Source organism: Rhinatrema bivittatum, chromosome 2 (assembly GCF_901001135.1).
Source record: "Rhinatrema bivittatum chromosome 2, aRhiBiv1.1, whole genome shotgun sequence".
Classification (NCBI taxonomy): Eukaryota; Metazoa; Chordata; class Amphibia; order Gymnophiona; family Rhinatrematidae; genus Rhinatrema; species Rhinatrema bivittatum.
In genome coordinates this window covers 281,094,693-281,110,824 of record NC_042616.1, presented here as the reverse complement: position 1 = coordinate 281,110,824, position 16,132 = coordinate 281,094,693, and the positions used below count along the sequence as shown (strand labels likewise).

The 16,132-nt window shown below is 45.1% G+C and overlaps 1 protein-coding gene across 7 annotated transcripts in view; it reads left to right on the top strand.

Annotated features, from left to right (window-relative positions):
• Nucleotides 1-16,132, top strand: part of TPK1 (thiamin pyrophosphokinase 1) — an 831,917-nt gene that overhangs the window by 598,873 nt on the left and 216,912 nt on the right. The window lies entirely within an intron of this gene.

Sequence of the window (16,132 nt, the reverse complement as noted above, 5' to 3'; positions counted from 1 at the left end):
CTTAGGGTACCTCCTCAGGATCCCAGTGTTCTCTGGGCCAGATAAGCTGGAGGAATTTAAGCAACCCCGCCCATTCCCTAACCAACTGCTGTGACTGATGATGCAGGACGTCTAACACATCCACTTTCACTCAGACAGCGAGATAAACATTGCGTGACCTCAAAGGTGATGCTGCTGTGCCAAACAAAAGGCCTTTGTCTATTTCACTCAGCTGACAGAGATGGAATGATTTTTTTATTTCCCTAAAGGGCACCCAGTATAAGAAAATTAGGAGATAGGAAATTTCCAGGTTTGTACAATGAAGAGATGTGATTTAGTGATGGAAATAGCTATTCCATATTTTTTTTCCTTTATCTGTGTAAAGTTCATACAAACGTGTAAAGTGACTTATGAGGAAGAAGCAGGAATTAGCTGTTTCATTCATTTGTAAAAGATGTTCTCTCAGATACCGTCCTAGAGGATACTCTGCAGGTTGACTTTTTTAAATGACTGATTTCTGGTATAGAAAATAACTGATTACTAGTTTTCTTCCTAATTCCCCTAATTTCCATTCTTGGCTGTGGGGTTTTGTGGCTCAAACTGCATTTAAAAACATACGAAATGGCAAGTTTGGGGGCTGTGAAGTAGGTTCTTGGCTTCATGCCCTTTCTCTGCATCGGCGTCCTAATGTGAGCATGCTCAGTATGGTTCCTCAACCCCTAAATGCAGATGAGCAGATATGACTAAAGCAACTTGCACATTGCAACAAGTATAATAGTCTTGTGCACAGTAAAATAAAGAGACTGTGGTGGTTCTCAAAACGAATAATAGAACGTGAGGAAATAGAGAAGAAAATATGCACACTGTGCTTGAGGCATCTCTGGCATCAAGTTATGGCATCTCCAATCAACATCAGGCTATTGAAGGAATGAAAAGTATTGTAATTATACTCGATCCCGGGTCCCCTCTCCTTCCTTCTCATCCATTGTCAGCCCGCCTTCTGACTAGCAGGAAGAGAAAGTTTCATATAGGGATGTAAATATTAAATGGTAAGCAAAGTCCTACTGTTTTGTCCTTTCAACTTGTAATATTTGCCAGCACCACTGCAGGGAGCTGGGGACAGGCTCAGGTTATCCTGCAACTGATGGGTTTCTCTTTCACATCATGTCACATGGCTCTCCATATTGGGACAAACCTAGTCACTGTTGGCCAGCCCAGGGGGTGCATAGGCACATTGGGAGGAGGGGGAGGGAACATGCAGGCATATCTGGAAGTGGGCTACATCAAAGTGTGCTCCCGTCCCTCCATCCCAATCTGCTGTGGGTGGCAGCTCATCATTTAGACGGTTAATCACTTATAATTCAGTTGATTATATGGTTAACAATTTAAACAAAATGTACATCCTTATTTCATGCCTACCAGTTGCTGCTTCTACCACATTGTGCATAGATCTGCAGGGGGTGGAGGTGGGGAAAAGGCCATAGAATCCCACATTTAAAAGTGGGGGTGGGGATCATGCCTCTTGGTTCCAGCACCACTGATCCCCACATAGCAACTATTATACAAGCATGAAGGCCCCCCTCCCCACGCCATCTGCAGATTTGCCTGAAAACATCAGTTCACCCAAATTAATATTCACCTTTTATTTGCTGTCATAAGTCATCAGATTTGAATACAATTTCCTTCTGCTCAAGGCTCATGTGAGGTCAATATTCAAATGCCATTTAAACAATAACTGAAACATTATGGGATAGATTTTAATAAAGTACGCCCGCTCGTACTTTTGTTCGTGCACCAGGGACGAACAAGAGTACAACAGATTTTAATAGATACGCGCATAACGGCCTTGGAGGGAGCTTTCCTACCACCACCACCCCCACACACACCTTCCCCTCCCTTCCCCTACCTAACCCACCCCCCCAGCCCAATCTAACCCCCCCCCTATCTTTGTTGACAAAGTTACGCCTGCTCGAGGCAGGTGTAACTTGCGCGTGCCGGGCCAGCCGCCAGCGGGCGATTCCCCGGCCCGGGAACAGTTTCGGAGGCCTCGGCCATGCCCCCGAAAAGCCCCCGGGCCAGAACCACGCCTGCGGCCCCGCACCCGGATGACGCGCCGCCGCAACATGCCCCGCCAACACGCACCCCTAGCAAAGCCCCAGGACTTATGCGCGTCCCGGGGCTTGCGCGCGCAGGGGGAGGTCTAAATTGGCTAGCTGAGGGAGGAAGTGATGTCATCGTAGCAGATAGCTGCCTGAGCTCAGGGCTCCTGAGGCATCCACTCGCATCCTTGCATAAAGTGGGTAAAATTAACTATAAAGGAAATCATTAGTTAGTTGAGCTAACGAATGATGTCAGTAAGAAAGAAGACAGTAGACCCTCAGCAGTACTAATTTTCAAACACAGCATTCAAAATTCTGAGTTGGAAGGTGATGCAGGCACTCACATTGACACACTGATCAGTCAGACTCCTGAGGCACTTATAAAAGTGGATTTCCAGCAATCTGCACAAGAGTGACAGCAAGAAATGGCATATTAAAAAGGATATTTTGGCTACAAGAACCTGGCAAGTACCTAAACTCTAAGATGTGTATCTACTATTCCAAATGAGATCTCACCAGGGACATACCAGAGGAATATCACCTCTTTTTTCTGCTGATATTTCCTCTGCTTAGGCATCCAAGTATATCTTTTTGGCAGTTGCTGTCACCTTATCCACCTATTTGGACACCTTAAGATTATCAGATATGATCACCCGCAGATTCTACTCTTCTTTCATACTTAGAAGAATTTCACAATTCTGCATTTTTTAGTATTAAATCTTATCTATCAGGTTCTAGACTTTCTTGAGCTTCGCTAGTTTCCTCCTTATGTTTCCACACCTTCCTGGCTATCTAGCCAAAAAGACAAACTTTTCCTGACAGTCCTTCTGCAATGTTTATCCAGCTATCTCAGCCGGATAGTGATTATATATTTACCTCTAGAATTGTATCCTTCTGGTTGTCTTCTTTTCCTTTTTTTTTTTTTCCTTTTTATTAAATATTAGAATTAACAGTTGTACAAACCAGTATCATTGGAAACAGAATATCATATTAAGTGATATAAAAATCCAAATAAAGTAGAAATCAGAAGGAAAAAACAGTACTTTTACCTTAAGAAATCAAAATGTACATAGACAGCAATAAAACAGGTCTCTGCCCCTATAGAAAAAATGCATTAAGTAGCCCTACAGCAGAATGGTCCATAGAATATCTATAAATAATCTATTCTCATAAAGTGGCTTTCAGCCATTGACATTATCTCTTATTGCATATCCGATGATTCTAATATGCACACTACTTGAATTGCATTGTTAATTCCCACAAAGATCCTATTTTGATAAGAAAAAGATCCCATATCTTAGTACATTTGGATAAAAGTCCCATAACTGGAAAGTAAGAAATTCCATTCTATAAACTCGCCAGAGTAAGCGAGGCCACTCAAGCACAGAAGGGGAAGAGGTTGTTCTCCAATGACATGCAACATTGCATCGGGCAGGTACTAGTAAGTGATTAGCTAGACTGATATCTCATTTCCTGAGAGATGAAAAGTATCCACATGGCAGACCCAGAAGACTAGCAAGCGGCTCTAGAGGCATTTTAATGCCCTTGAACTGGTAAATGCATGATAAAATCTCTGACCAATAAATCTGTATTTTGGGACATTTTCACCACATTGGGTAGAAGGATCCCATTCCCCACACTCCTGCCAACAATTGTCATGAGGCATAAAGCCCATCATCTGAAGTTCATCTAACATATAGTACTGTTGGTACAGAATTTTATACCCAGATTCTTAAGTGGTAACAGAAATAGAATTACCCTTTTTAATGTGACAAAATAATTTCCCCAACACACATCTGTGATTTCTCGGTGTGTCAGTTTCCCTCACCTCATTTTAATCATCTTAAGAGCATCCTTTTCCATGGATAGCAGTAGGCGGTAAATTTTAGATATGAGATCTTATTTTGATAATGTTTAAGTGTCAACTGTTCATACTTAAGTGGCCTGTTACAAAAGTTCTTAATGATCAATTTAGTCAAAAAAATAAAAAAGCAAAACCTCTCAAACTGCTGGTGTTGAAACACTGGAATATTGTCTATTCCTTTGATGCGACAATTGATAAACAGTTAATACTGCTTCTGCTTTGAACATCTTCTTTTTCCTTTTTTCACCCACTCCCCTGCTACTTATAAAATTATAACTGACTTTTTTTCTCCGATAATCAAGAGATTAATATTTTAAATGTAGATTACTGGATCTTAAGAAAACAAGACACTTCAGAAAGCACATGAATAAAAGAGTAAACCAATTATTTTTATATTAAAAAGCTGCTAATATAAAATGAGTAGTGTGAAATGTAGTAATATATTTTTATAGGTACTAATGAAGGAGAATATAAAATGTTTACAAGGGAGATGATGTGGCATGCAAAATTAAAATGTGTTAGCAAGTGATGAACCTTCAGAGATAATGCTGAAAAATTGCTCTTCTTCATCTTCCTCCTGCAGAGCTTCATAGATTGTTTTGGGTTTGTTTTCAAGTTATTTATCATTCTCTAGGTTCTGATGTTTAGGGTGAGAAAGCAGGGGAGGCAGACTTTATACGCTCTTTAGCAGGATGATTAATAAACATTATAATGCATTCATTATGTAGCAGTATAGCCAGAAGGCCAGTGAAGGTGTAGTACATCAGATTCTACAAGTGGAAAACAATAGGTACTATTTTTGAAAGTATCTCCTATTCAGCATCTATGGCAAATAAAAATGGAACACAATACGCACAAGGGAGACAGGGTGGCTTAGTGGATGGGTGCAAGGATTCACAGCTTTTAATTCCAGTTGTTGCCATTTGAAAGACATTATTTTTGAGAGGGAAGTTAATGGCCTCATTCCATTTCTTAGTGGACTGGTGCCAAGATGCATAAACTTGGGATAATTGGATGTCCTTATTTTTGTGAGAAATTCAACTTTTTGTTAACACAACATAACATCTTGCAAAATATGAAGTAAAACCATTTTGCTGCATCTAGCCCTTTTACCTACTTAATCATGCTAGAAGAAAATGACAAGACTGAATAGCTTGCTGGATGTACACAAGGATGTGGAGCTTTTTACCTGTCCTTTAAGGTTACTAGGTCAAACCCAACTCGGGTTAGTAAAGACTGAAATAATTACCATCTGAAAGGACATATGACAATTTGGTACCCACAACCGTCTCAAGGGCAGACATCCGCCTCCTATCGCCTACCCACGATTAACCTCTCTTCCCCCCATTATCCCCCCTCCATCCCCGTCTGCTCCTCACACATTTGTAATAGACCATTCTGTCACACCACACATTCGAAAGAAGATCTTTATTGAGGGTAGCATAAGTCAATGCATAGAACTCAATTATATACATCTTCAATTACATATTAAACATCATTACTAATTACTAACCTAGCCTTAATCCTCAGGGTGACCATGCCCTTGCTGTTAAATTTCACTTCGCCCAAAGGCACCATATGATAATGCACAGCAATGTATTGCCATTGGGCGTGATGGGCCTTCGAAGCCTCGTCCCAGTTCTAGAAAATGCTACATTGTATCATGCTATAGCAATGTAGCGCCTTTGGGGAGGGCGCAGGGCTATCGAAGCCTCGCTCCTCAGGTTATCCTACAATTTGATCCTTGATCACAGACAAAGTTCTCTGCACTGCAACAAAGTCCTGGTCCATAAAAGAGCAGGGGTCATTCATTAAGCATGCCCACAGATTTTTTGGGTGGTGCACAAACTAATCCCGGCCATCAAGGCTGAAGACTTGACAGGCAGCTCATCTCGCTCCCTCCCACCAATGTAACATAGAAGCAGAATACCTCATTGCTTGTTATTCTCTGACTGGCCAACTTTGAAACATTGCCCATGCTGTGAACCCCCCAGGACATAGTCAACCCTGCCACAAACCCCATGGTAGTGACCCCTCATTTACCATGGACACCCCACCAACCTTGCTGCAGCCATATCATAAAATGTGTAATGCTTCTTAAAGCTTCAAAGATCAACAAGGCTCAAGGTCAACAACTTGGGAAGCCAAAATAATGCTTTTACTGCATATTGCTGTTGAGTTATAAACCAAAAGAAGAAACAAACCTGTAGATCAGCTCCAAGATATGCGATTGTCATTTGAAAATAGCAACATCTATTGCCACACTACTGCAGCGATAGTACAGACTCCTTGAAACCAAAGGAGGATATTTGCGGGTGGACCAGGTTATGCTTTTGCCCCCATTCAGGAATGCCCTTTTTCCTATATATTGCCATGCGCGTGTCCAGGACCCTTCCTGAACCTAAGGTGTGTTATGCAGGATGTAAAGTAATAATCCAAAAGTATGCAGTAATAATCAAAGGGGAATATGGTATCCCTGAATTGCCTGGCCCATAAGGGATCCTCTAAGTAGAATTCCACCAATGAAGCTGACTAGCACATGCCACAAAGGAGCTGAAGTGAACTCCAACAGAAATACATGCGCTATGGAGACCATGAAGAAAACAGATAACATGAGGGTTCAATCTTTGAGTACAAGGTTGCCAGAGCCACAGGGGAAAAGCTCTGATATCCTTGGCAGAGGACCCAAGAGCATGGTGGAAAGTCAGGTTCATGAAGAGGATGCCATGGCCCATCTGAGATGCAAAATAGCACTCCTGCAGAGAAAGCAATGGAAACCCAGCCTAAGTGGTTAATGAGGAGTGAAGTGCCCTCCAATTGAATGAATCGCAAGAATATATCAACCAAATTACATAGCATTGAGTCTGCAGATCTTGCGATAACAACAAAATAATCATAGCTATCATGTAGAGCAAGGTTGGAAGAGCCATGGGATCCCCCAGTGAACTTACAGTCACAGTAATGATGAACTCAGGTAGAATATGTGCTCACCATATTACAGGGTTGCTTTTGGTGACCTCTAAATCTTTCCTACCATACATCATTGACTAGAACAAGGGAGCATATAATTCATGCTTGCATTAACCTGCCAGAATGAACATTTGAAGAACTGTCATATCTGGCAAACAACGTCATCAGCTGCAAAAACAGCTTGTGGAAAAGAAACTGGCATGAAAGAGCTGCTACCACTAGATGCCTTCAGTATATATCTAGAATGATGTAATATATATGCTGGTTTGACCAAGTAAAAATGCTATCAGCAACAATACCTGATCTGTTAATGCTTTGCTGACTTCATCCATAGGAATAGCCTAACATGGAGGCACAATAGCAAGCAGCAAAAAAAAAAAAATATATATATATATTTTATTTTTTTTTTAATGATAGGATAGATACTGTAGTCTGTCAGTCCACCAGAAACTACAAACGAGAATAGCATGAGCATCTGAAAATCAAATGCCCCAAGTGCAATAAATAACTTACAGATCAAAAGCTTACTGCAAATTTCATATCTCAAATGTATGACCAGACATGTTTATGTTATTTGAAGACTTACTACTGCCAGAGGTGAATCACATCATGTGACCTATTCCTGGATGCCACGAATGATCTGCTAAAGAGAAGAAAAGAAATGATGGCACATGGAAGATTCTTATGTGCCAGTGCTAGAAGGCAGTCCCTGGAATTACCTGATCCAGAAGTCCAATAGTAAATGAGGGGTCTTAAATTAGCTAAGTGGAATGCAAAAATAAGCAAAAATTGTTCCAGGAAATATAGATAATTATTGTTGCAGCAGAGTGGCAAGTCTCATGTTGCCCGGTGAGGAAGAAAATTTTGAACACAGGAAATAGTAGCCATCAGAAATGGATCCAAAATATTAAAGATGTCTTAGAAGACTTAGAGGGATAGAATGCCTAGCAGCAGATAGTGGAGCATCCATAAGATCACTTTGTCACTTCACCAGGTTCAGCCGAAGCATACACCAAGAACAACACCAGGAAAGCATAGTTAACTGTACCTGAAAAATTACCCACCAAAATAAATAGCCAATAATGATCAGATAGCATTAGAGTTGTGAATCGGTTCTGGAATCGTTTCCGGTATTGTGTTTGTAGAACCACGAGAAATCTTCGTTTCCTGCGGTTCTGATCGCTTTTTTTTTTTGGCTGTCCCGATGTTGCGGCCTGGGAGCCGCGGTTCGAGAGTGGACCCTTGAGCCGAACCACCCTGGGTAGAGTAGCTCGGGAGGCGGAGCCACAAGCACAGGTCTTCGCCCGGGAACCAGGAACCCCCCAGGAGGAGCCCGTAGGGTCCTGGAGCCTTGGGACTTGGGAGACACACAGGGGTCTTCACCCAGGAACTGGGGGCCCCCCAGGAGGAGCCCGTAGGGTCCCAGAACCTTGGGACTTGGGAGTGCAGCTAAGCTCTTCACCCGGGAACCAGGACCCCCCAGGAGGAGCCAGTAGGGTCCCAGTCCCTTGGGTCTTCTGCACAGTGATAGTCTCTCTAGGAAGGCCCGGGCAAGGGTGAGCACAGAGTCCAGTAGCAAGAGCCAATAGGCCAGGGAGCACAGAGCAAGCGGAAGCAGGATCAGAGTCAGCAATGTCTTGACTGGAACTTGCAGGAAGCAAGATGGGATCCAGCAGCGAGTAGGCCAGAGCCAGGCAGGAAGTAGAAGGTCTCAGGACCCAAGGCAGTCTGGTAGTAGCTCCATCCCAGGCCTGCAGGAGGCACTGTCCGGAGGACAGGAGTGTAGCAGCTGCGGCAGAGAAGCCGTGGGCTGAGGCAGGCGGCCGGCAGCGGTCGAGTCAGGAACGAGCAGAGGTCGGTGGCTGGCGGCAGGCAGAAGCAGAGTCAGGAACAAGCAGAGGTCGGTGGCTGGCGGCAGGCAGAAGCAGAGTCAGGAACGAGCAGAGGTCGGTAGCTGAAGCAGAACAATGGAAGTGCAACTAAGAACTACACACTGTAGCGACCCTCGTTGCAAGGCAATGAGAGGACTGAAGGACGCCGGTTATATCGAGCTTGGGGCGTGGCATGGTCAGCTCAGGCGGGGTCGGGCTTCCGGTGAGCGTACGTCCATAACGCGCGTCCCCGCGTGTGCGCGGGGCGGCAGCGAGACGGCCCAGCAATGGCGGACGGCCTGAATGCTCGGCAGAGCCGCGGAGGCGGCGTTCCTGACCTCGGAGGTGAGCCCTGAACACGGCTAGCAAGGGGGAAGCGGTAGAGACCGCATCAGTACCCCCCCTTTACGGCCCCTCTTGAGAGGACCGGGTTTTTCAGGATGATCTTGGTGAAACTGACGTAGGAGATCCTTGTCCAAGATATTCCGGCTGGGCTCCCAGGTGTTATCCTCGTCACCACATCCTTCCCATGCTAGCAAGTACTCCCATCGGCGATTATGAAATCGAATGTCCAGGACGTCCCGTACCTGGTACGTTGGGTCCTCACCAACGGTGGTGGTAACAGGATCCAGAGGTGCCGGGTGGTACCGGGAAAGAACCACTGGTTTGAGTAAGGAGGCATGGAAGACGTTGTGTACCTTAAATGAAGAGGGTAACCGAAGTCGGTAGGATACCAGCCCAATTCGCTCAGCCACTCGGAAGGGAACCGCAGAACTTTGGTGCGAATCGTCGTGAAGGTAGACGAAGGTGCAAGTTTCGGGTGCTGAGCCAGACTTTGTCTCCTGGCTGGAATACCGGTGCCGGTCGACGATGGCGATCGGCCGTCCGTTTGGCCCTGGCATTGGCCTGTAGGATCTGTTTACGGGTTGCATGCCACAAGGTCTGGAGTTGCTGGGCTGTAACTTGAGCAGCAGGTGAAGCACTGGGAGCCTCTAGCGGAAGTGGTGGTCGTAGGGGTTTTCCATACATGAGATGGAATGGAGATTTGCCCGTGGCAGCATGCACTTGGTTGTTATAGGCGAATTCAGCCCAGGGGAGAAGCTCGGCCCAGTTATCCTGTCTTTCATTAATGAAGGCCCGTATATAAGCCTTAAGAGTCCGGTTCATTCTTTCGGTCTGTCCGTTGCTTTGTGGATGGAATGCCGTAGAAAAGCTAAGCTTCACTTGAAAACACTTGCAGAGAGCTCTCCAGTAGCGAGCCACAAATTGCGAGCCTCTGTCGGAAACTATGTCCTGTGGTAGGCCGTGCAGCCTGAACACATGTTGGGTGAACAGGAGGGCCAATTTGGGTGCAGTGGGAAGCTTGGGTAGCGGAACCATGTGGACCATTTTGGAAAAACGGTCAACCGTGACCCATACCACTGTGTGTCCTTGAGAGGGAGGCAGGTCCACGATAAAGTCCGTGGCTATATGGGTCCACGGCTCGGTCGGGACCGGAAGCGGGTGTAACAAGCCAAAAGGAGAACCAGGGCTGGGCTTCTGGCGCGCGCAGGTGGGGCAAGAAGCCACTTAGGAGGCGACATCACGCCGAATGGTAGGCCACCAGTAGTACCGGTTAATCAGTTCCAACGTCCTGTCACGTCCGGCGTGTCCACCAACCAGGGAATCATGGGCCCATCGTAGTGCGGTCAACCGGTCCCGGCGCGAGAGCGCCTTGCGGTCCTGTGAGACGGTAGTCAGAGCAGAGAGCCGAATCTTGGAGGGATCCAGAATGAACTGCGGAGAGTCGACCTCCTCTTCGGCACAGGTGGCCCGAGACAGGGCGTCAGCCCGGATGTTCTTAGCAATGGACGGCCGGCGCCATCTTAAAAAATGTGGTCATTTTTTTTTCTGTGTGCCCTTTCTTCCCCCCCCTCCCAAAAAAAATGATAAGATAACCACATGAAAATTTCGTGGGGTTTTCCTATCACATTTTGGGACCCCCCGATACTTGATGGATTAGAAAATATCGTACGATATTTTTCATCCGTCAGAAAAACAATGCACATCCCTAGGTAGCATCACCACTGCTCAAGTTATTGAATATCGCTGCAGTGAATTGAGCCACTGGATGTAGAAGTGTCCAGCAGGCAGCTGTTTTTTGTTGCTCCTGAGAGATGAAGCTGACCTGTCAAATAAATTGTGTTCAGCAACGCGGGAAAGTCAGCTTGTCAGAGCTATTAATGGGGCTGTATAGAATACTCAATAACAGATGAGCAAAGCACCATTACAATATTATACCTCCCTAAGGTAGAGGGGTGTGAGTATTTAACTACAGGGTTTGTATATAGCATTTACTGCATGCTAGTATAACAGGCATGCAGATATAATGACTCCAAACTGCCTGTAACATTTGAAAATAAACAGGCAGTGGATGCATCAAAATACAACTCAATGTACTTAGAATGTACATATGCCAATACCAGCAATTTAAGAGCATACAAATTGCCATACTGAGTCAGACTGAGAGTCCATCAAGCCCATCATTTATTTATTTGTTTATGTATTTATTTAAAGCTTTTTTTATACCGAGGTTCAGGTAACAGAGTTACTAATCACTTCGGTTTACATTTCAACCATCAAACAAATGACATGAGATATGTCTTACAGTGAACAAGGAAGAAAATAACTTGGAAACAAAATAACATGGTAGAACAAGGAGTGACAGGGTGAGGGAAATGATCCAGTGTCATCATCCCATCCCCAACAGTGGCCAATTGGGCTACCAGCATCTGCTATGATCTCGAACTGTAAATAGATTTACGCTGCTATTGCAATGAAGGGGAATCCCTCCATCAAAAGCCATAGTGTTGCAGACTCAGCCAGTGCTTGGTTATTTACCTTGGATGGTGCATATGGCTGCATGAGCTCAAAACTTGGAGTATTCTCATGCTGAATCTAGGAAAATGATATGATTGATGATTACATATTTCTTGGAAAAAAAAAACCTTCTACTCCTTTTGGAGCCACCGCTGGTAACTTGTGGCAGTGAGGTACTGCAGGTAATGCCTGAATGCTGGCTTGCTTCAAAGCATCGGTCAGGGATGACTTTTCATGAGCCACCCAATCTTTCTCAACATGGCCATTGCAGTCCCCCATCAAATTATGGCTGCCATAGTAACAGCCCCCAAAGAAGATCTTGCCTCTTAAGATTGCAAATTCCAATCATGCAAAACGTGCCATTCTCTTTGATATACATCCTCTGTATCAAGTATTGCCGGTTGGCATACCCTGAAAATGTAGCCTCTGGTGATGTATCTTTTCCAAATGATGTTTCACCAGGGAATCATTACTGGGGGTACCTGACTTCCTCATTCTGATGTTCCTTTGTCTATACAGCCAGCCATATTTGGCTTTGTGCCCTCACTAAATTTATTCATATATTTGGCGTGTTTCTAGCTGGCAATACCCACTGCATAGCCGTCACACTCCATGAGATGGGTTTTTACCCAAAGTGGGCTGCGATATAAAATCAGCTGTTCCAGAGAGCTGTTTTCTACTGAATAAAATTCAGCTTAGCTGGAGAACAGCCAATCTTAGCTATGTTACTGCACCTTAATGTTTGCCACTCCCAGGCACAGATGTAATGAGTGCTTATTGCCAAATCCAGGGCTGAATGCAAATGGCTGTCTCCCTTCACTGCCGCCTGACACCAAAACATATGGCTGCTGCCAGTCAATGCACATGGTAAATAAATACATAGGAACAAAGGTAGAAAAAAACCCATTGGTCCATCCAGTCTGTCCAACAGGTTTCTTATGGAAGTAACTGCTGCTCCATGCAGGCCACCCCCAAGACCGATGTCAAAGACAGCAGTATTATCAAACATCAAGCCTTTAATGCAGAATTTTTATATAATGTAGATACATCCAAAAAGGAATGGCCGCTGACATCAGTTCAGCCCGTGCTGCAGGAGCTTACTGCCATCCTAGCCGATGCCGAGGGATTGACCTGCCTAGGAGAAGAGATGGAAGGACAGCTGTAGCCGACTTTGAAACAGTGGGTGCTGGTTTTGGAGGCTGAAGGTGTGGCACTGTTATAGATCCTTAAGTCTGTCCTGCCTTAAGACCAAGACCACAACATTCCCGCAGCCCATCCACTGGACCGACTGCAACCAGCTTTAAAGTGGTCTCCAGAACTGCACACAGCCCTCCGAATGAAGTCCCACCAGAGACTTACTACGGGGGAAATTGTCACCTCCTTTTTCCAGCTGACCACTGCTCTACCTATGCAGGCTGCATTTTGTGCCGGAGCAGCTGCTCAAAGCTGTTGCTCTCCTTTTGCCATGTGTACTGGAACCACACCCATGTAATGAGGGGGTTGCCCAGGTAAGCCACAATACCACTGAGATCTCCACCAGTCTCCCAAGCCCACTGTGGCACCACATGGCAAAAAGAACTGCCCCGTAATATCACCGCTTATCACCCTCCTGGTTCCTTTGCCCACACGGTGCCATTCCCAATGGGCTGAGCAGCAGGAACACCATTGCATCTGCCTGAAAATTCAAAACTTTCCCTTTTTTTTAAAACAAGTACTGTAGCAACTGCCTACAATGGGACCACACTCTGCCTCACCACAGGACTGCATGGTAGTACCAGAATGCAGGCCTGCAATCCTGCATTAAACCTTCCTCGGCAATTTTCTCACCAAACAGACGTCCATTGCAAGACCCCTAGCATTCCGTATAGCTACTCATCGATACTCTGCATGAACGCTATTTCATGGCCCAACAAAATCCTCCCGTCTGTAGTGCTAAAAATGAAAATGACGGTGTGCATGCTGTTTTGCCCCAGCCTTGAAGCCTGCCATCGCTGCATAAAGGTGTTTGCACTACAAAGGAATGCAGTACTAACCATCGTGTGCAGAGAGGGGGGTGAGGGGGGAAGCGCTATATAAAGCAAGTCACCTCCTGCCTTTCTGCAGACCCTGATGTGCAGTAGGCCACATTCCACCCTAGCGCTTGCTCACCTGCCTACTAGACTGCACATCCCCTCCCCACCAGGACACCCCACCTCTCCTAATAAGTCAGTATGGGGGACAGCCGCCAAGACTCGCACAATGGGAGGACCAGGGTCAAGCAATAAGCACCAGGTGCTATCCACAATGACACCCACTGGGCCTCCAACTACCTTGAACGCCCTCTGGTCCAAGCCACAGTCTCCATCCTCCTCCTGGCCTCCAGAAGAAGAGAAAAAGGAAACAAAGGAAGGCCGTAAGGTGTGAGGGAGCAAAGCAGAGTTTGAAGCTCTTACCCAGCAAAAACCGCCAAAGAAAAACCCCATGCCCCCAAGATGCTCGCAGCAGCACTGGGAGCCAAGTAAGCCCCCAGCTGCTGACCAGGTCCCCTTCCCCTCAGCGCTTCTCCTCGCAAAGTCCACCTGGGAAGCCACATTGAGCGCACATGGCTGACTGGGAGCACAGCCCGCAAAACACCTCACAGCTCGCTGCATCCGGGGACCTTATTGTCCGCCGCCATCCCACCAAAACTGCACCGCACCTCTGCCAGTCACCTGTACTGTGCGGTCCTCCAGTCTCTCCCCACAAGCCTCCCCATGCTGCATCGTCACCACCGTGGTGATCAGCCAGTGCCGCGACTGGGTCCGTGGGGCATCGGCATGGTCACCACGTGGGCAAGGGCTCGAGTCCCTCCAGGGGAACATTTTTAAATCTATGGAGTAGGAAAGAGAAGGACCGCGGCTCTAAGAGACCTGGAGCTGCTAACACAATGAGAGGCCGAAGGCCTCCGTTGAGGGAAAAAAAGCCGCAAAGGTACGTGGACAGGGGATGCAAGCCCTTAACCTGAGAAAACCCCCGAAAGAAGAGACTGTGAGAGGTCCGACTTTTTTCTTTTAATCAGCTTACCAGCCCACCCCGCAGCCTCCGCACCCTCCTCCCTCTTGCTCTGGAGGTGGAGCACCTTGCCGGTTCTGGCCTCCCCTCTTACCAGAGGGGTTGGCTCCTTTCTTTGGATAAATAGAGGGCTTTTTCTTTTGTGATGCTGTCAGTTTGTCATATATCATGAGCCTTATCTACACCAGAAAATTTTGTGAAAAAAAGAAACTCTCCTCTCTTTTTTTCATGGTCTTGGTCTTTAAATCCTTATTTTTCTTCTTTTCTGTTCTGTAAGTTTCCAATATAATTATTTGACTTCTCTCTGCTGGATCTCAAAAGTCTAATTACACTACTTTTCATTCCCTTGACAGCCTGACATTAATAGGAGGTCCAATAGTCCAATGCCAGAGATGCCTCTTACACAGCAATGTGTATTTTCCTCTCTATTTTGTCTCTTCTCTACTCAGTTTGAGGGGGAAGTACCATAGTATGGTTTTATGGTTTTACGTGCACGACGAAGACTTCACGAGGCAAGATTATTGGTGAGCAAATATTCCCAGTAGAACAATGCTTTTCAAAGAATCCAAAGTACTTGATTCTGTAAATTGGATTTAGGAAATACTGATGTGGCACTAGCTAACACTGGAATACCTGTACATAGACAGAGTAAAATGCATATATATACTGTACCTACCCATTCTCTTCTTTTTGAATGAGGTTACCTTTTATTTGGCTGCAGATGTTACCACTTCTGATGCTTTGACTATCTCTGCTAAATGTGTTTTTTTTTCTTCTATTGATTTCCTTTTATATGCAAGCTTTCCAGATATGATGCATGTGCTGCACTAGCAAATAGTTGATTTTCTTTTAGCATCACTGCAATAGATGTTCCATGCTAATACAATCCCACTGAAGTATATTCTAAATATGTGTATAAAAAATGACAAATGCATGCTGCATTAATTGTGAAAAACCTCTATTGCAGTATATACTTCAGTGAGCTCTTCTGTTCCCATCCACATGAAGATACAGGTTCTAAGACTGAACTCTGGTATCCTACATCACTATTTCTCAAATGGGTCCTGGAATTATCCCTTAGCCAGTCTGGTTTTTAGGATATCCACAATGAATATGTATGATATAGATCTGCGTGCAATGGAGTCAGTACATGGAGATCTAAATCCTGCATAATTGTGGATATCCTAAAAATCAAACTGGCTAACAAACATTGCCATACAATTATTTTTTATTTTATTCATTTAAAATTATTTCTAGTCTGCTTCCTCCAAGGTTCAGGGCGGGATACATAAAAACATACATAATATCCATTACATACACAACATTAAAATAAATACAATTTCTATCAAACAGGATATCTGCTAGCACTACATTCTTAAAGACATCTGACTACCATAAACCAGTGAACTTGCTTCAGATCATATTTTTAACGGTGGATATCTTTGAATGATATCTTGCTC